Source organism: Euprymna scolopes, chromosome 26, assembly GCF_053919585.1.
Source record: "Euprymna scolopes isolate OS-2025 chromosome 26, ASM5391958v1, whole genome shotgun sequence".
Lineage (NCBI taxonomy): Eukaryota > Metazoa > Mollusca > Cephalopoda > Sepiida > Sepiolidae > Euprymna > Euprymna scolopes.
Window position 1 is genome coordinate 92,302,519 of NC_136507.1, and position 21,441 is coordinate 92,323,959.

Here is a 21,441-nt window from a genome sequence, read left to right on the forward strand (position 1 = left end):
TTGCGTTTTTTATATCATGCAATTTATGCTCACATATACAGTGTGTGCGCGTGGTACAGAAGACGCGACACATTTGTTTTAAGTAAGCTTACCAACCCACTTTCTGGGAGAAGGTTTGGTTGTTTTACGGCATATCAACTCGTTTCAGGTTATTTAATGCTGAATCCAGTTATTTTAGAAATAGTATTCATGTTGCATCCAGTTATTTCGTTGAAAGGTTTTTATTCTTCAAACTCTTTGTATCTTCAATCACTAGTTTGTAGTGTTTGGTTTCGTTTTATACTGGATGTTACGTTTTTGTTTCCTGCGGAACATCAGTTTTGCAATGGGAGCGAAAAAAAAAGGTTTACAGTATTAATGTTTGATACATTTTATTTAGGCTAGGAAACTAGTTAGGGGAGCTGGAAAGAGAAAAGTGAATTGAGAAGGAGAATGGGGGAAAGGTGGGGTTTTGTAGAACACGAGTTTCGCAAAAGGAAGTAGAAAAATTTAAAAACATCAATGTTCGATGCATTTCGTCTCAGAAAGCTAATATCTTCAGACGACCTAATCTGGTAGTACCGACTGGGAGAAGGGTGTCCTTTGTGAGCCTCAATAAGGACAAAAGCATTTTCTATTTGCATCACATCGAGACGCTTCAGCCTCTTCGTTTCACTGAACCGAAACTTTAATCCGACACAAAACCATTAATATAAAAACGTGGCATTGCAACTGGGTTTGAATCCTTAGCCCGAGAGTAATTAGTATTTCCTGCATTATGCGTAAGCATAACGCGCTAGTGACATAACGTAGGAAAGAAATTCGAATCTAATTTTAGTGTCATTTTCCCCTTTATATCTAATAGTAAAATATTAGATATAGAGGGAAAATGACACTAAAATTACAAATGAAGAATGAAGATTTTGTATACACTACTAAAAGCAATATTAGTAAATAAAATAAGCAAAATTAAATGCACATTATCAGAGAATTTAAATGAAACTAATGTTTAGTTAGCTAGACAGATATACTGACGATTCATTAGAGTTTAGAGAGGGGGGTGACCAATTTCAGTCCCTTTCCGTGGGGGAGGTGGCAATTTAAAAAGCAAAACCGTTTAGTGTTCTTTAACCTACTATCGTTTTCCCAAGCGACTATAGATTTGTTTGTTTGGCACGTTTTTACGAGATATAAAAAATTAGTTACGTATAGTCTGCAATAAAAACGTTAACTTATGTTTTTATTATTTAAGTTTTAAATTGTTGACGTTCCACAAATTAAAAACGAATCATCCTGAAAGGAAGTCATCGAACTAAAACCAATAACTCCAGAAGTCCCCACTGCAACTGGAATAAGAAAATATCTTCGCAATCCGTTTAAAAGTTAGGTCTTATTACTGTTTAAACAGAAAAGTAAAATTAAGTTTCGTAATTCTTTAGATGAGGGTTGGTAATTTTGCATTATAGAGCTTATTCGAATCTTATTTTCAGTTACGGCCAAGGTAACCTTGGGGCTACTTCAGATGTGTCTTACTGAACTCCAATTATTTTAGGATCTGTATGCTAAACTCGTGAATTTTTACGAAATGTACTAGTTCAGGAAACATCCACCTGAATATCGGAGATTTACATTGAAAAATTGCCATCAGAAAATATTAATCCTAACAAATTCTAATATTTTTTCCAGTTGACGTGTAAAAAACGGTCGCGGTCCCTTGACTAGGGATGGAGGTGTAATCATTCTGATACACTATTTTTTCAATGGTCAGCGAAGGAAAAAATCCATCTAAACCGATGCAAATTTTGTTACAATCTAGAGTACTGTTTTAGGAGCAAGATTTGTCCCCGCATTAAACTACCTCGTCTAGGCTTGCAAGTAAATGACGCAGAAAAAGATTTGAGATGCCCACAGGAGACAACAGAATCAGCTAGTTTTATATTACTTTGATTTTTTTCTTCATTACAATTGCTTTTCCGATGACAACTGGCGACATGTAATTCGTTTATTTTGCTTTTCAATCACCGTAGATAACACCGACACATGCGTTCATTTTTACAAGCATCTTAGTTTAGATCGCTTATAGAGGAGTGCAAACTTTCCACCAAAATCACTTGCGACATGTTTAGCTTCATCGGTGAAACTTATCGCTTGGATCCATGTGCCTTAAATAACTAGCAAGGCTGAAACGATAAAACTTACGAGACATTCCTTTCAAGTCCTGCAAATAAAAATTCTTTGATAGAAAAATATTTAAGTAAAAACGTATTCGCTTATGTCAGATATTTGTAAAAAAAAAAAAAAAAAAAAATTATATATATATATATTAGTGGTTTTGAAGTGCAGTAGAACCCCGGGATACGGCATTAATCCGTTCCGGTGTTGGGATCGCAGTATGGCGCCAAGGCAAAAAATTTTTTTACCATACATTAAAAGTTAGTAACAAAATACAGTACAATATATAATACACAGGTATATAATCAAATAACCCCGTAAGGCGGGGTAAATACTGTAACCAGGTGCCGAAAAAAAAAAAAAAAAAAAAAAAAAAATCGTATTTCCATATTACAAAAAAAAAAAAAAAAAAAGTATCCTAGAGCCACCGTATCCCGGAGTTCTACGTATCTATTTAGGTTGATATTGTGACGGTTTGACTGGCAGTAATTGTCATTTCCTAAATTGATGAGTGCGTAAGCATAAAATAATATAAGCATAAAAATAAGTTATAAGTTCTTTAAGAAAAGAAAAAAAAAAGGAGCCCTTTTATGGAATTTAAAAAAAAAAAAAAAAAAAAAAAAAAAACTTAATTTAATCGCAAAGCAATATTTCTACTTTTCCTTCAATACCGTTTACTAATTCATGCCTGCTAGCTCGGTACCTATAGATACTTTCTGGTAGCCTGGAGGTAAAATGCTATCCTTTCGATTCAAGGTTGACTGTGACTGGGTTCGTATCTCTTGACTAGCAGTAATTTGCACTTCCTATATTGATGATTGCGTAAATATGAAATACTAGTGGATAAAAATATTGAAATCTTCACAAGATATAGAATTTAAATTTTCTTTCCTATGTTAGTGATGATGCAGCGTTTCTACATAATTGCAATGAAAACGTTATAGCACACACACAGTAGATAAGTGACCTTGGTGTGCACAGGAAGTGTAACAAACTCAAATATTTAGTTTACAGAATTAAAATTTGATATAAGCTATTTAGATCTAAAGGACACTGCCGATTTGCTTTTTTTTTTTTGTCTTTTAGCCGGTGAAATAGCTGCTAAGCGGTCAAATTTAAAAAATAAACGTTGATCTTGTCCTAGCGAAATTTGACTACCCGTTTTTTTTCCTGCGCATGCGCCGATGAAATTATAGGTTAAACAACGTTATTTACTGCAGTTTTTATATACTATGGATTAAGGTCATGCTATAACGGATACGTCTGGAGAGCTATGTGTTTTGGTTTCAATTCTAGCTGATTACACCTAAGTCTTTACTTTTGATTGCGAATTGGCCCTATATAAAATCTGCATGAATTACAATATATTTGAAAGAACTGTCGGTCGGTCACGCTTATGTTTTAAATGACGATTTTAATAGCCTGTGCGGTTTAAAATAGCATTCTAGAGGTGTCCGCGTAAAAGGCTCGATCCACACCTCGTCTGTCACACTTAAAGGCCAAAATTTGATTTTCATCGCTAGACGTACGAAGTGAGTGGACGTATCTTTCTAACCTTAGTTGTTTATGTTTAACTTTTATGAGGAGAAAAGACGTGACAAGAGGAAGTGGGATTTCAAAAGCAAGTGTACCAATATGAAGTGAACTGACCTAGAAAAAAATGCCTAGGCTGTTCCGTCGGTATTCTCCGGCTGGGGCGCCTCATGCGATTAACAAACAGGCCCATTGTAAAAGAGGTAAAACGGCAACGCCTAGGAGGGGGTGACCTAGAACTGCACAGGTCCATACCTCAGCTTACAATGAACAAACTGCATCAATGGCACAGACTTTGGTGGCTTTGGGTCGAGCGAAAACGATGTTTCCATCTCCATTTCTTGCATCCAATAACTGAAACGAAAAGGAAAACGTAAAACATAAAAATCGGAATTTCAAGACATTGTCAGGATTGTTAGGGTTTATGTTCCTTGATAGAAGCGTTGGTCGAGTTTGAATAAATACATATTAGATAAGTTTGAAGCCAAGAGAACGCATTATTACAAGATAAAGATATTTGTTTGAAATTTATAAATATATTTCGGAGATACACTTCATCATCAGTATGCCTTTTTGCCATGTTATTAGTACATAAGAGTCAGAAGTCCGTTTGTTGTTTTGGCTTCAAACGTATCTAATACGTATTTATTAGATTCAAGCCCAAAAAGCTCTATCAAGGAACATAAACGCTAACGTGAATTCCGCATGATCAACGCACCGTTCCGACATTTGAAAAGACTACAGTAAAAACAAACGGACTTCTGATTACATGCCCCAACAACATGGAGAAAAAAGACATACTGATGAAGTGTATTTTCGAAATATATTTATAAATTTCAAACAAAATTAATCTTTAATACGTTGTTTTGGCTTCAAACGTATCTAATACATTTTATACACTTTTAAGAATTTAAAAATTTGAATTTATGTATTACGTAACTTATGTATAGATTACCGACCAAACTGTCATAAGATTGTGCCTCCATATTTTCAAATTATTTCCTCCGAAACTAGAAGTCGCCGAGCGGCGCTAGGGGTCTCAAATGATTGGATTTTTACGGACCGTTCTTATGGGTCTTTAACCGGTTAAGAGTTTTTAAAGGGTCAAAATTGAAAAAAAAAAATCGTTTACATTCATCTTAGTTCATTTTTAATTTTTCATCAGTTCATATGCGTGTCACGTTGGTGCAGTGGTAACGCCGTCAGCTTTGAATGTTAGAATCGTTGATTGGTTGATGGTTTTGTTTTACGGCATATCAACCCTTTTCAGGTTAGTTAATGCCGAATCTGGTGATTTTGAAGAACGATTTAATATAGTTTATTTGTTTTTTTTTTTTTAAGTCGTATTCTATTTAACCCATAGTTGGGACCCTAACAGGTACTACCACTCCGGGTCAGAGTGGACCTGGGAGAAATGGCAATTAAAGGGTGGCTTCACACTCCCCAAAGCCTGCAAGCTGGGGCCTCACCATCGGATATAGTTTAAGGTCATATCCAGGACCGAATGTTAGAATCGAAACCGAAACTGACCGAGCAAAACTTTTAAAATCACAATATACGAAATCTGAACAAATTAAAATATATTTAAGCGTATTTTACGCCCGGACAAGGCCGGGCGACCCCATCCCCACGCCTAGTATCGTTAAAATATTTAATTCACTGGTCTAGAAACTAAGAAATCTACATACTTAAAATCGAGACTGGCCTAGGAGTCAAGTCTGACTCCTGGAAGGAACCGCTGATAGGAATCAATGTCTTAGACGTTCAAGTAATCGTGCTCGGCTCCCTTCAATAACCACGTACGCAAGTTTTAATTTTGCGAGCACAACCGATTAAATCCTAACTGATAATGAAAAGTAAAGATTGACGGATACAAAACTAAATTTCATGAGCAAAGAAAGTGGCTTTATCTAATATTTTAAAGGAAAAATTGTTCACTTTTCACATGAAAACAGAAGAAAAGTTCTGTATTTTATCGGTTAGTCTAGCCTTGTGCAGGTTAGTTTCGCTTTGTCTATTAGTTTGGCCTTGTACTATTGGTAACGAAGGAGTTAGGTTCGTCTTAACAGAACCGAAGCTTCAATTGTTTCAAACTGAATACATCGAGTGGTAGAACCTTGACCGGGTTCCATCAAGAATTTAATAGAATTTTATCCAGGAACATTTTTCTAACCTTTTATTTCATGCCTACCCAGTTTTCCAACTAGCTATTTCCCGATCATTCTGGGTTGGACACAAAGCTAGTGGTGGATCTCAATTTTACATCTCTGCTGAATGTGGAGTCGCCCATTAATTAGCACTAATCACATCCCCACATCTAGGAGTCGAATACAAACTATGCAGACATAAGTCATGTGTTTACCTCGTTAAAATGTATAATATAGCCAATAAGCCATGAGTGTAGTATGCTAAATTGGTGGTTAAATACAGTTAATTTGTGCTCAATTTTTGTAATTTATAAACTGTATTAATCCCAACTGGGCACCGCACCAATATCGATACTTCGTTTGCTGTGCCTTACCATAAAAGGTAAGGGATACAGGAGTTGAGATCGTGCACACCAATTCTAGGTTACCAGAAAACCTCGCCGGGCTGGCACACATTGACTTAATGGAACAAAAATAATTTGTCAAAAGCTAGAGGTTCAAGGAACACAAAAACAGACTAAGGCGCGCGATCGTCACGTCGTTAACTAGTCAGCCCAACCTCCACCTTTCATCACTCTTGCTCGACACGACCTAAGTCAGGCAAAATACAGTTATGAAGCCATCTTTGATAGTCAAAACGACTGGAGCAAGCAATTTGTATATATTTATTAGCAGCACGCATCTTTGCAGAAGCGCAACAAACATACATGGCAGCGATAAACAGATAAATCGTTATGGATAAAAAAAGACTAAAACAAAGTTACAAAATTTCAGACGGATCTGCCTTGTAGTTCCAACTAGCATTTCAGCCCGGCGTTGCCCGGGTGTTTGGAGGTTGAGAAGTTGAGAAAAGCCCGGTCCATTTTTTTTAATGGACCCCTATTATTACCCCTTAACATTGTTTGGGGCTCAAATCAAGTTATATCCATGTCCAAGGAACCTATATCTAAAATTTCAAGTGTTTAGACCCAAAATTGTCGGAAGAATTTGGTAAAGTTCTCAAAGATCAAATCGTTGAACTTTGACCCCTTAACAGCCAAATTTCTGGCCGAAAACGGATTAAAGATTTTCCCAAATCTCAGTACCCTGTATATCACATTTCGATTCTGTTGACTTTAAATTGAGTTATTGCGTAGGGAAATGTACACGGACACTTTTATAAATATATAAATAATGAAATGGGCAAAGAAATGAATCTCACGAAGATTTCCAATTTAAATTATTGATTAATTTAGAGTATTGCAAATTAATATTTTAGTTCCACAAAAAAAATAGTTTACAAACGTATCGTATGCAAATAATATGTACGATTTTAGTATAAAAACCGTTAAAACGGTTGACATGTAAACCAGAGAAACTAACGAACACTCAAAGATAAAAAGCAACCTTTTATTTAGTTTTTACTGATCGAAACTGGCAAATAAAAGTATGCCAACATTTTGTGTAATGCAAGCGAAAACAGTCGTAACAGTTCAGCTATTATAAAAAAGTGCTTCCTGATCCAACCGATCTAATCGTTAAGAGGCTTACTAACTAGTATTCATGGCGTACACGAACGTTCGATGATACCAGACTTGTAGTGATAACACAAGTCGACTGAAACAAAGTCACGCGAAGGGGGTAATTGATTGAAACTGGATATTATATTACGGCTAACGAGTTCGGCTAATATATTTATCTACTTTAACCACTTGCGTTTTATAGACTTCGATTCTTGTCGGTATATGATTGGACACTTGGTTTTACTCGAAGGAAATAGCAAAGAATAATAGCCTTTAAAAGCCGTCTCAAAGCTTTCGTGTTCGTGTTATTTACGATGTTTAAGAATAGCCACACAGACTAGTTTATGATGCGTAACCCAAATAGACATCTATTTACCATGATCGAAATACAACTAACTTCAAATTAAACAAGTGAAGCACGCATGATCCCCCGTGAATGCACGGTGAACGAAGCATAACAAAATTACTAAGTTCAGCATTTTCCCCCACCCCTCATTTGGCTCCAAAAGTCCTCAGGGGACGTCAAATTCTGGTGAAAATGAACAACCGGTGCAGTTTTAGGCACTAACATGTGAAATTGAGTTCCGCACCATTCAAAAAAGAAATGACCAAATCCGTCATTTGCCCCTCACCTCATTTAGCCTCAAAAGTTCAAGGCCTTGACATATTTAAATTTGAGTTCAACACCATGCAAGACTGCTAAATAAACATACAATCTGATAAATATGGTAAAATAGTACCAAAAATGGAGTTTTATTAGCCCTAAAAGAGCCCTTGAGGCACACTCAAGAGTTATCGCGAATTATAGGCAAATAAAATTATATAGAAATCAGTTATAACTTTTCAGAAAGTTGTAAAATCAAAGGCATCAATTTTTTTTTTTTTTTTTTTTTTTAAGCACAAAAGTGTCAATTTTAGCCATTTTAACTCGAAATGCGCCTTTGTGGGGGGGGGGGGCACCCATAGTTTTCCCGGAAAATCCGTTCCGTTACTTTTTTACTCGTGTTTAATGTTTGTGCAAAATTTCAAAAATTTCCAAGGTGTAGTTATTGAGAAAAGTGCAGACAGACGAACGAACAAGAGTAAATTTACAAGTCCACCCTCCTTTTGTAGAGGGAGAAAACTTCAAAAACTTATTTTAAGCTTTAAGGTAGTTTTTCATGTCAACTGCGCACCAAAATGCATGCGTTAAACTTCATTAAAAACAGTAATTCATGGATGAAACCAACCTGAACAGATGCTACACTTGAGTCTGGTCCGAAGAGGATAGATTATACGACAGTTATTTTTTCATTTTAGTTAAAACTTAATAGCTTGACACTAAAGGGAGACTGTTCATGACAAAATACCTCGTAAAATAAAGCGGATACGATGGGCGATTGGTTGAATTAGTCTGTCAGAGTTTTGTCTCCCATTTCAACAAAATAGCACGCCTGATTTTATGAGTTTACACCCACCTTGCCTCAGACCATCGGACATCGTTGAATGGGTTGTACATAATTCGAGGTTGCTATTAAGATTTAATAGCAGCCTGGCTTGAAAGATTTAAGAAATCCTACACCCCACGGTGGCGGGAGTGTGGGGGGGGGGAGACACACCAGTTTCGAAAATATGGCAATTCAGCTACACAATTTTTCGCATTTCATCCCTATGGGTATTCGTCAGGCTATTATATGAAATTGATTTTTCCTGCCTGCTTTTATATATTCGTAGTGCTGAGTTTTCTAATTAACCAAATAATTTTTGTTAGTCACACTGATCGCAGTCAATGGGCACGCGTTTATCAGGCATAGGTTCACTTGGCCTGTACTTTACCCCTTTATTCCAATGATTGTGAAAGCCAATTGTTGCCAGCGAGAAACTCTAGAAAGCTGTACTTGCAATAACGCAAAGTCGTTTGCGAATGTTATCGAAAGAGATGGAGAGTACCGGAAATCGGAAGGGTGCTTGTCACCGACTAGAGGGGATACCACCGGTTATCAATCTGATAGGGACCTGTGCGAGAACTGATTAGTACACAAGTAAATATAAATTTATTGAATCAAGCTTTCAGTTTGCTGTGAAAAAAAAAAATTAAATAAAAAAATCCTTTCGGTGTAAGATTTCGTTTTTCTTTCAAAGAGAACGATCTTTCAACATCAAAAATGAAAACAAAAATGCATTAAATTTGTTTTTCTCATGTTATCCCTTCTGATGTTTACGTCTGGTAGCACGAATAGCTAATTGGCTTCAATCATAGCGATACCGGAGTAGGACGTTAAGATGCGTTTATCAAGCGTAGAATCAACAGTCAGCCACGTTGACAGCAATGGACAGTTGAACCCAGTAAGAAACCGGTGTCGATATCGTCCGTACGAATAGAACAAAAAAGAACCTGGAATTCCAGAAGTGTTCGAAATGTTGTTTAAAGTAGAAATCCCGCAATAATTCTGTTACGGAATTTTACTTTGCGTTGATTGAATGTAAATTCATTTTTGGTTTTTATCCTATTTACGTTTCTGACCCGGTGACGTCATGTACAAAGTAGTAGGTAAAATTCAGTTGTAAGGTACGCTTCTAAAGGTTGAAGGTTCAATCTTCAGTGTGGGCGATATTCAAAATAAAATTGCGAAGGACTTAGGATTCTACTCCGTCATGGTTGACGTAACGAGTATGCTTTCCGTGGATAAAAAAGGTTTCCGTTCGAAATCCCTGCAGATTCCCCAAATACGACAATATAGGCCTGAAGAAGGTCAGAGGTTGAATCAACTGAAACGTTGGGAAAATATGACTCGAGATGAGAACGGTAGTCAGAACAATTGAAATACTTTTGCTTACATATTTTTAACCTATACAGAAAAATAGAAAGGGAGATAACTTAGTTTCCATTGGGAGGAAGATGTCTAGTGAATTTTAGCTCCGGAACCAGTGTCTTCAGACTGGTGAAGAGTGGAAGAGAGGTAAACATCCTGGAAAAAAAAAAAAAAAAATACAAGGGAGACAACTTATATGCTTTAATTCAATTTTATTCCCTTTCTGATTTTTCATTCAGTTGAACAATCATTACCAGTTGTGGACGGAACTACATGTTTTTCTCAACTAAAACTACAGTGCCCATAACATACTACAATAATCCTTTTGGCTAAAATCAGTGTGGGTTCTTCTGATGCTGTGCTTCGCCTTTTGTCCTCGGTCAGGAAGCATCATACTTCATGACGGAGAGTTTATTTAAAGAGTGCCCCTTTTGGGGGGAGCCGGATCCTCCCCCCCCCCCACATTAAAAACCGACCTTGTGTCTAACTACCCTCGTAGGGAGACAGTAAATAGGAACAAAAATTCGCTGCTCAAAGTTTAATATGATAGCTTAAATACAATTGAGGTCAAACTTAAAATCCCGAGTAATTTGATAAGTTTATCTAAAGCTATCGTAATAAATATGTCTGGCTTTTTCAGATATTTAAATCATCGAAACTACATGTATTCATTAGTTTGAAAATGGAGTTATGTTTGAAAAAAATAATTTGAATTTTAATTAGCAAATTCATTTAGTGATCCATATCTTATATTTCGGTCTATCACTCTCGCCCTCTGTCCCTACCTTCACCCCACCATCCGCCATGTTATTTTATAGAACGTCCATTTATGCTAACGTAAATGTCTATTCCACTCAATTTCTTAGCAGTTCAAGATAAAACTATAAAATAGATCGGAACAATTCATTTCAAACGAAAGTAAATACCCGCACAGGTTGTAATACTATTTAACAGTTACAAAGACAAGGAAAAAGTGGAGTGAAGATGCAAAGAGTGAAATACAGCGAGCAGAAGTATAGACTAATAGACTTCATAATGACAGCCAGACAAAATGAAAAATATCTCCAATGAAAGAAAGGGTTGAAGTAGGAGAGGGGAAAAGATGGGATAGATAATTAGAAAAGTTAGAGATTCACCCTCAAAGTACTGGGAGTTGTGGGTTGAGGGAAAAGAGATAGAAAGAGGGCGAAACAGAAAAATCACGTGTATATTCCGAATGGCATTCGAATTGCCGAGAAGTTTTATAAAAAAAACAAAAAAAAAAAAACAGCTCAAAGTGCGTTCACTCAAGCAAGGCTTCGAAACTCACATGATATTTGTACTAGAAAATAGTTTCGCTTTTTAAAATTAAGAGGAAAGAGACAAAAGCATTTGCCAAGTGGGACGGGGTTTTTTTTTTTGTTTTTTTGTTTTTCTAAATTATAACTTCCAGCTAGAGAACTGGAGATTATACGACTAAGCCAACCCCCCCTCCCCCGAGAAATGTCCGCCTCTAGTCAAAATAAAGTACCCATGCAGGGTTTAATTATGATTACAAACCATGCTATATTTCTTTCATGCCATTTTTTTCTCAAAAAGAAAAAAAAAAAATTCTAATATATATATATGTGTGGTTAGATCAGGTATATATAAAACTAAAGTATGCGTGAAAGGGTGACTCAGACGAACGGACTTTATTTTAACGACATTTCTTTACGTTCCCCGCTAAGTAGTCTTACGTTTAACTCAATTCTTTTATTGTAAATATCTCCACCTGTTACCTAATATGAAAAAGCTTTCAAATCGTCCCACTTGACCGATGATAACGAATAGATCCTAAGTGGATTCGACGGTAAAGATAAAAGGTTAAACAAGAAAAAGAGGACAAATCACTTCTTAAAGAGCGCAGATGTGAAGTCGTTAATATAAAAAAGGGGGCACTTGCAGAAACGTATTAGGCAATTATTTCTCCCACGAAGATGACCGTTTCCCTTTTTAGACTTATATTAAATAACGGAAAAAAAGTGCTTCAAAATAAGGCGTAGCCAATATTTCTTGGTTGCTTATGTGGGTGAGTATATTTGCCTTACACAAAAAAAAAAAAAAAATGAATGACGTCACTGTACTCAATCTTCGAGCTAAGATCAGTGTTCCGTTCTTAGCGGTAGAGTAATCTTTCTTGACTGGTGCAATTTTTATTTTAGTTTCATCCAGGAAGCTGAATATTTGACTTTCTATTTGCTTTCTTGCTTCCCATCAACCCAATAAGGATTTTGCTCAGAGTCTAAAATTTCCTTCTGTGTTTCGTAGGATAAATAAAAAGTCTTCGTAGCATTTAAAGTTTACCATTACAGGAGAAAGTCAATGGAACATTCTAATATCTATCAGATAAAGTGAGAGCCCTCGGGAAGCCCCACCCCCTTGATTTGAGAATTTCTGAAGTAAAATGAAACACGAGAACAAAATTTTCTAGGGTTTCTATCATTGATTTGGATATAAACACGTCCCCACCTATTATAAAGAGGGGTCATCAAATACCCATCTCGGATACAATTTTATCAGCGAAGTCGTTAAAGAATCAAGAAACGTCTAAGAATTAACCAAAAACCAAAGGCACAGCTGCATTATGTTTAAACGTGCGGCCATAGAGGACAACCTGGGTTTTTATCGCGTATAGCAAGGATACGATATTCCAGACATAGTATATAGCGTTAGTGAATGCTGGTACATTCAAAGGGGGTGTCATACAGAGAGGGGAGTGATGAACAGGGAAAGGAGGCGTGGAGACGGACTTGAGCAAGAAGTATATATATTAAGTAGTAAGTATAGGGCGGATCAGACAGCGAGTCGACGTCTAATCCCTGTTTTGTAGCGTCAAATCATTAGAGATGAAAAGTTTAACATCGTCATTCTAAATTAGTCTGTCATTATGTGACGAAACAAAGTGTTTACTTGTTTTCTGGTCATTTTTATTCTTGTTATTCATTTTAATTACCGTTTTTATAAGAAATAATTTCCACATCGCAAGATTTTATTTTTATTCGCCGTTTTCATACAATTCGTTATCAGTGCTATCGTGCTTGTCAAAACTGGATACTTACCCGGAATCTGAGCGACAGCATGTCAAAACCCAGATTCCCAGTACTTTTCGTTCTCTTTCATTAGCATTGTAACTTTGGTTAGCGTTCCCTTGACAGTTATGCTTTCTCGCAGGTAACGGTTAGTGATTTTTCATGGAAAAAGAAATAGGACGCCATCCACCATCTATTCGAGGTCTGGATGATACCATCTCTCCTCGATCTTTCCACATCGGGTCATACACACCACCTTATATAGCGCTCGATTTGGACGAGATGGGATCACATTTTTATCCTATACTCATTAATTCTTACAGATCAGTATTTCTAACTGGTGTTCCCTGGAGTCCTAAAAATCTCCGCAGAATTTCATTACTCCACCTCTTGAAAAACATTGCAAATGATTTTGCATTATCGCAACAACCGTTTACCATTTGGCAATAACCATTGGTTCTCTCTAAAAATGAGGTAGCAATAAACATCCCAAAGTGTAGTGCTCTTCACTTCCATTGGAGGTCTGGCAAGTGCTGTCGCTCCTCGGTCTTCCCATCCTCCTTGGCCCTTCACGACTACCGTGTCTTATCACCAGAGGCTGGTGCCATCTTTCTGTACTTTATATCATTAATTTATATTTTATAGAATTGTTTGCCGTTTCAGTTACTTTGGGATCATATTCCGTTTTATTTCTATTTATACCAAATTATATGGGGGATGAAAATCAATAAAGAACGCCGAATAAACTGAAGACCTGATCAAAGGGCAATCAGAAGTTTGGGTAACGCATTTCGACAAATCATTTTTTGAATTTTTTTTTTTTTTTTTTTTTTTTTTTACACTATACTTTGTCGGATAAATAATTTATCGTTCATATTACTATGAAAATTGGGAATCCGACGTCGCCCCGGACTTAAAGGTGTCTTCATACTAAAAAATATTGTGTCGTATAAGTGTCGAACAAATACATTCTAGGTATAAACATTCACGTACTTGCGTGTCATGTAAAAATGTGTACAAATAAAATTACAAAATTTGTCAATAGAAAAAAAAATACGATTTATAGAATTGCGTTTTAATGTGAAGAATTGGACGATGAATTATGCATAAGAAAGTGACGTATCTCCCTTGACTTTAAATGTCAGACCTTCAGTGCATTATTTGTGAAAATAGATCTAGCACATTTATAGATTATTTTTCGTAGTTTTGAAAGTTTACTCATATCGACATACGCAAATACTCAAAATGCATTCGAAGTTTTATTATATTGTGCATGCGTAAAAATAAAGCTCATGTTTCTATTTACCTTTTCACGATAGCAGAATTAATAAAGGTCGATGTTTTATGTAAAAAATTCAGCTCCTTAAAAGGTACTATCTGGTTTGTTTTTAATGTAGAGAAGACAGTTAAGAAAAAAAAAAAAATGTTTTGGCACGAATTTAGTCTGGAAAGATTTCTCCTTAAGAGATAGCATAACAGATTGCTCTTCGCTCCTAACCAAAAAGCAATTCTCGAAAAGCAAGTTCACAACTATCATTTTACAGGCTGATTGAAATTGAAACCAACTTGTTGACCACTAGGTGCATCAGAATTTTGGGGGAATTTGACACCCCTAACACGAAACTGCGAATAAAATATAAAAAAAACTCGTAATTTCTCTTATAAAAGTGGGTTGCATTTTCTTTATGGGTTATACTTCCAAAATAAACTATTAGAGTTGTTTTAAAAGTAATAGAAATATTTTTTTTAAAAACTAATGAAATCAATTGAATTTTACAAGTTCAGTATTTTTCAATTTTTACACTTTAAAAATCTATCAATTTTTCTATAGATAGAATTTTTACGATATTTTCAGAGTCAATGTGAAATTTTATGCTCTTTCCATTAAACCGAATATAATATTTTAGACAAACGTCTTCTAAATTCACGCCCCCCCCATTTTAAAATGTTAAGTAATTTACTCAAATTTTTATATATCACAAATTGAAGATAAAAGATCAATATATTCAAATTTAAAACAAAAGGTAGTGTTTTAGAAATTTACCTGTAAAGTCCGAGGTTTAAAACCTTTTTAAAAAAACTTTTTTTTTTTTAAGGAAACCGTGGTCCTTGCTCCTTTAATTGAAAAAAAAAAGGGGGGGTGAATTTCATTTTTCAAGTAGTTCTAAGCTTGGAAAGACAGGGGGTCGAATTATTCAATATATTTCACGCATTCGTCAGTTTGACACACCTAGTTGACGACTTAATTTTAAAAATTAAAATGGGGTGCAACTTACAAAAATTGAAAAGCATTCAAGTGATATTCCTTTGATCGCTAATTATTCGTTTAATTTTTTAACAAACGTAAACCGTCAGTTTAGAGTTGGAAACACGTTTAGAAATAACGTTTTGATAAATTCTCTGGAAATTTATAAGTTCACATTAAAGTCTTTAATTTGCACCCATTTAAAATGTTTAATTACCTAAGCGGATTGGTTTTAGTTATAATCCTCTTGTGAGAGCCTTATGAGCGCACCGTGAATACAGTTCATGCAAATCTGAAATATTGCCGTTTAAGAAGAAAAGTTCATTTTCTAACAAATGAAAAAATATTCTAAAAGAAACGAATTTTGGTAATATTAACGTTTCATATCGTAAAAATTTTAAATTAAAGATCTGAACGGTCACGGTTTTCTAACTTAATATAATATTATATACATAATATTATATACATAATATTATATACATAATATTATATACATAATATTATATACATAATATTATATACATAATATTATATACATAATATTATATACATAATATTATATACATAATATTATATACATAATATTATATACATAATATTATATACATAATATTATATACATAATATAATATAAATAATATAATATAAATAATATAATATAAATAATATAATATAAATAAATATAAATAAATATAAATAAATATAAATAATATAATATAAATAATATAATATAAATATTATAATATAAATATTATAATATAAATATTATAATATAAATATTATAATATAAATATTATAATATAAATATTATAAATATTATAATATAAATATTATAATATAAATATTATAATATAAATATTATAATATAAATATTATAATATAAATATTATAATATAAATATTATAATATAAATATTATAATATAAATATTATAATATAAATATTATAATATAAATATTATAATATAAATATTATAATATAAATATTATAATATAAATATTATAATATAAATATTATAATATAAATATTATAATATAAATATTATAATATAAATATTATAATATAAATATTATAATATTTATATTATAATATAAATATTATAATATAAATATTATAATATAAATATTATAATATAATATTTATATTATAATATTTATATTATAATATAAATATTATAATATAAATATTATAATATAAATATTATAATATAAATATTATAATATAAATATTATAATATAAATATTATAATATAAATATTATAATATAAATATTATAATATAAATATTATAATATAAATATTATAATATAAATATTATAATATAAATATTATAATATAAATATTATAATATAAATATTATAATATAAATATTATAATATAAATATTATAATATAAATATTATAATATAAATATTATAATATAAATATTATAATATAAATATTATAATATAAATATTATAATATAAATATTATAATATAAATATTATAATATAAATATTATAATATAAATATTATAATATAAATATTATAATATAAATATTATAATATAAATATTATAATATAAATATTATAATATAAATATTATAATATAAATATTATAATATAAATATTATAATATAAATATTATAATATAAATATTATAATATAAATATTATAATATAAATATTATAATATAAATATTATAATATAAATAATATAATATAAATAATATAATATAAATAATATAATATAAATAATATAATATAAATAATATAATATAAATAATATAATATAAATAATATAATATAAATAATATAATATAAATAATATAATATAAATAATATAATATAAATAATATAATATAAATAATATAATATAAATAATATAATATAAATAATATATAGCTCACAGTACGACCCATTGTGCACAACAGCTGTGTTCCACTATTCAGAATGATCGTTTATTTTATTTAAGAACTTTTCTGGTACATAGAAATATATAAACATGCCTCACTTTAAAGATAAAGAGTCTTGTTGGAAATATGTAGACAGATATTGAATATTTCAATAAACATTTTTTTTTTCGGTAAGAGAAAATTTTAAACGATGTTAAAGTTACCTGTAAAGGATATAAAAACAAATCCGATTTAATTTGTACATTAAAAGTGATAATAACGCACTGAATAAATATCGTCGAAAAATTTATCAGGAATAAAATAACGACAGAGAATTTAAGTCACCGGTGACTGCTACAACAAGTCGGGATGATACTTCTATTCGGGTTTGCCATATATTCGACTATATAACCACTAGTGGAAATATTAAACTTTCCAGAGAAGGCTTATATCGGAACAGAGGGAAACCGAAGTCACAATCGAGTTTAATTGGTAATTCTTGGAGCATGTAAAATACCCATATTTTTTTATGGATAGTAATAAGTCACTGAAGGGGGAAAACTCCATTTTATGAAGTCTTCATTTTCTTTATCCGAGAATTTAGGACTAAAACTAACGTAACTTCGAAGAATTGTAAGAAAGATGCAATTAAAATATTGTCCCTCTTGCAGTTTAGATAAAAAAAAAAAAAAAAGTCATTTAAATTTGTTGACCCTTCAAAGTGACTTTAATTCAAAGTTTCATTAACATTTTTATGGAAAAAATATAATTCATAAAAATCTAATGTTGCTTTCCTTACAGAATTGTTTTTATTAAAATATTTTCTTTCGCAGACTTAAATGTTGGATACATTTTTATACAATATTGATCGATACATATACAAAGGTTTTGAATTTCAAAGTTTGCTGTCTCCCCCCCCCCCCCAAAAAAAAAATTATAGTCTGGTATTTCCACGTATATTAATGTATCCGATAACTCGTTTTAAAATGATAGTTTCTGTATTTAATGATCATATAAATCGATTTAATAAAAATCATTTAAAAGGTCTTCTCGTTTCAGTTTATTTTTATTATGTCAATTTCAATATTGTTCCATTTTAATTCTTTTACAATTACGTCATTTTCATTAGCCAATCATTTCACCTTAACATTAAGGACTACGACTATTTTAATGAAAAAATAGTAACATTAAAAAACGTAGGTTTTAACTTCACAAAATTGAAGTCAGAATAGTTGCAATTAAATTGGACGCGCTTTAAAATTCGTTATTGTGGCGAGAGTAACTTCATTCTGTTAACGCAGTGAAGATGCAGACATCTTTTTCTAAAAATGCTCGTACGAAAAAGTAAACGAAACTTAGTTACCTCCCTCAACACAATGAGAGAACCGCGCAAATTGAAAATATAAGTTATCTCCCTTTAATGAATGGCGAACTATATAGAAGTGCCTAGTAGAAACAAGGGATTAATGCGAATGTAGTGGGCGCACTTATCTAAAGTAAACAAAACGTAGAAAAACGGACAATTTGCAGTAAGAATTTTTCTTGCTATGACGAATTGTCACATGCGAGCAATTTTTTTTTTTTTAAGTGTAACGTTCCGAACGAAAAGCAAAGTGTTTAGAATATTTAATTTTTTTATCGACGCTAAAATAAAATAGTTCAAAGCAAAACTTCAAAATAATCACATCAGTAGACATTAGAAAAAGTTTAAGTCTTTAAATTTAAAGATTTAAATTTGCTGTTCAGAATCCAAACTGAAGCCAGGGGTGTGTGTAGTCTATTTTAGACGATAAAATACGACATTGCCAACACGAACGCCATTCACAGTTCGTAAACTTCGAAAGATTTTATACTTTGAGATAATTTCCCATAAATTTGTTTACGTTAATATTTTTAACTGATAAGAATTTCCAGGCTTTTTTCTTTCTATTACATTTTAAGCTGACATTCACCACACGAATCTGAACAAGTAAACACCGTATGTTTAAAAATTTAAATACTTACATTTTTTCAGCTCTTCAGCAATATCTGTAAAGAAAAAAATATATAATTTAGAACGAATGCATAAAACCCAATTTAAATTCGATAAAAAAAAAAAAAAGAAAAGCAATCACAATTGTAAACTAAAAAGCAAACTGATCGTTAATCATTTCTAGAGGAAGTGACAAACTATGAAAGAAAATCCAAGACTATTATTCAAATCCTTGGAGATGAGCAATTTTGTGCATTGTTTATTTGCAAACTTATCCTCATATTCAGAATCGTTTCACCAAGTTTCGGCCAACTCATCCTGACCTTCAGGTGATTAACTGCGACGGGGTAGGAATACTGAATAACTAGTAATTACTGCCTTCCAGAGTTGTCTCACCATATGTTTGGCCAACTAAAAATTTTGCCTGCTTTGGGCAGGATTGAAACGCATACATATAACCTTTATAATAAAATGCTTTGAGTATAGTTTTTAAAAATTAAATTTATATTTATGTCAATGATAATTACTGACAAATTGTCAGAAATTTGTAAACAATGTTGCGTTATTTAGCTTATACGCGTTAAATATATTCTAACGTCAACAACGGTCTTAAAATAACCAATTTGCTGAAAATCAATATTCATGCTAAAAATGCTTATAACTCAAATTAAATCAGCAATTAGTATGCAAATTAAAACTGCTTTGACTAATTTCCTTGTATTTTTGTAATAAGTTATGCCTTTAATTATGGCGGCATTTAATGGCGAAAAAATATACGAAGTGTATGTACGTACTAGTCACCGAACAAAGATGAAATCTTAAAGTACGTTATTTTATCAAGTAAATTTTCTTATTCAATAATTTTTCTTAAATCAGTGTTGATGCAGAGGAAACCCCGCGGCCATTAAGCAGTCAAGGATAGACAACACTTTCATTTCAATGTTTATCATTAGTATCATGTGATATAAGTTTGAAATTAAAATGTCTTCGGCCTTCACTTACCGAAAAACAAAGTCAAATTTATTTCTAAAAAAAAAAAAAAAAACTATCAATTTGTGTTTTGGGAATATACCATCCTCATTCCGGAACAAGTACACGATAAGTTTTCAGTTATGTTTGCCTTGAGTGCCAATCTGAATAAGCACCACCTTTATGAAAAGGTGAATTTAAATTTTTAGAGATAAGTTTTAGTACACTATATCCTTTCACTGTATTTTACTGTGCGCATAATTATCTCCCTTGAATGAGTTGCCTTCCTTTGTTAGAGTTATGCCCCTTACATTTTTTTTTTTTTTTTTTTTGCAAGATGAAAGTCGCCTAGTTTGTGGCTAATTCCTCCTTTCAGTGGTCCGATGTGCTTCTTTTCTATCGTCCTAGAGACAAGACGGGATTATACAGCTTACATTTGCATGCATTTAGGATGCTTTTGAGGGAAGTAGCCGGATTCATGCTCGCATTAAAAACCGAGCGTAACAACTACACGCGAGGAGACATAGCCCGTTTAGATAGAATAAAAATATGCATTTCAATTTGTTACATAATTTGAATTTAAAAATTCGATTAAAAATGAAGTGTCAATAAGTAAAACGTATTACGTATTTTATAAAACATGCCACGCAGTAATTTAGATGTTTTAATAACTTCATACTAATTCTACAAAAAGCAAATTTGCTTTAGCGGTACTTGAAATACTATTTGTACTATAAGATTCAGGGGACATAATTGGTAAGCTGGTAATATTACGAGTTAATTCCCTTAGATTTAAAATTTTCAGAGTTACTTCCCTTGACTGAAAAAAAAAAAAGTCAAAGGTAGATGAAAAGATCTACAACACAAGAAAAAATTAAATTTTTAAAATTTCATTTTTTAACTAACGAGGTCTTCCTTTTGGTCATAATCTAACATTGTAAAAAGACAATATTAAAAATGTAAATAGAACATGACATTCAACTAGGGTGTCTCAGCTAAGTTTCCAAGGGGCATAACTTGAGATTTCTAAGGGACATAACTCCGCATTTTTCAAAGTTTTTCGTAGCTACAAGTATTTTTTTTTTTTTTTTTTTTTTTTTTTTCTTCATTATTTCTGCAAATAAGTCTACCAATGACAGGTAGAGAGCATATCTATATCAGACGTTCGATCGTAAGGAGGTAAATTTGTTTTAATACCTTCAGCTAACTCA

General features: G+C 32.3%; 1 long non-coding RNA gene across 2 annotated transcripts in view; it reads right to left on the bottom strand.

Annotated features, from left to right (window-relative positions):
• The window catches only part of LOC145248261 (uncharacterized), a 119,275-nt gene that overhangs the window by 11,937 nt on the left and 85,897 nt on the right, over positions 1 to 21,441 (bottom strand). The window contains exons 3-4 of one of the 2 annotated variants that reach the window (XR_013863352.1): positions 19,294 to 19,317; positions 3,802 to 4,038 (exon numbers count right to left, since the gene is read on the bottom strand). This is a non-coding gene — a long non-coding RNA (uncharacterized LOC145248261). Of the gene's footprint in view, positions 1 to 3,211; positions 4,039 to 19,293; positions 19,318 to 21,441 lie in introns of those variants that run through there. The other variant, XR_013863351.1, reaches the window with a different exon arrangement.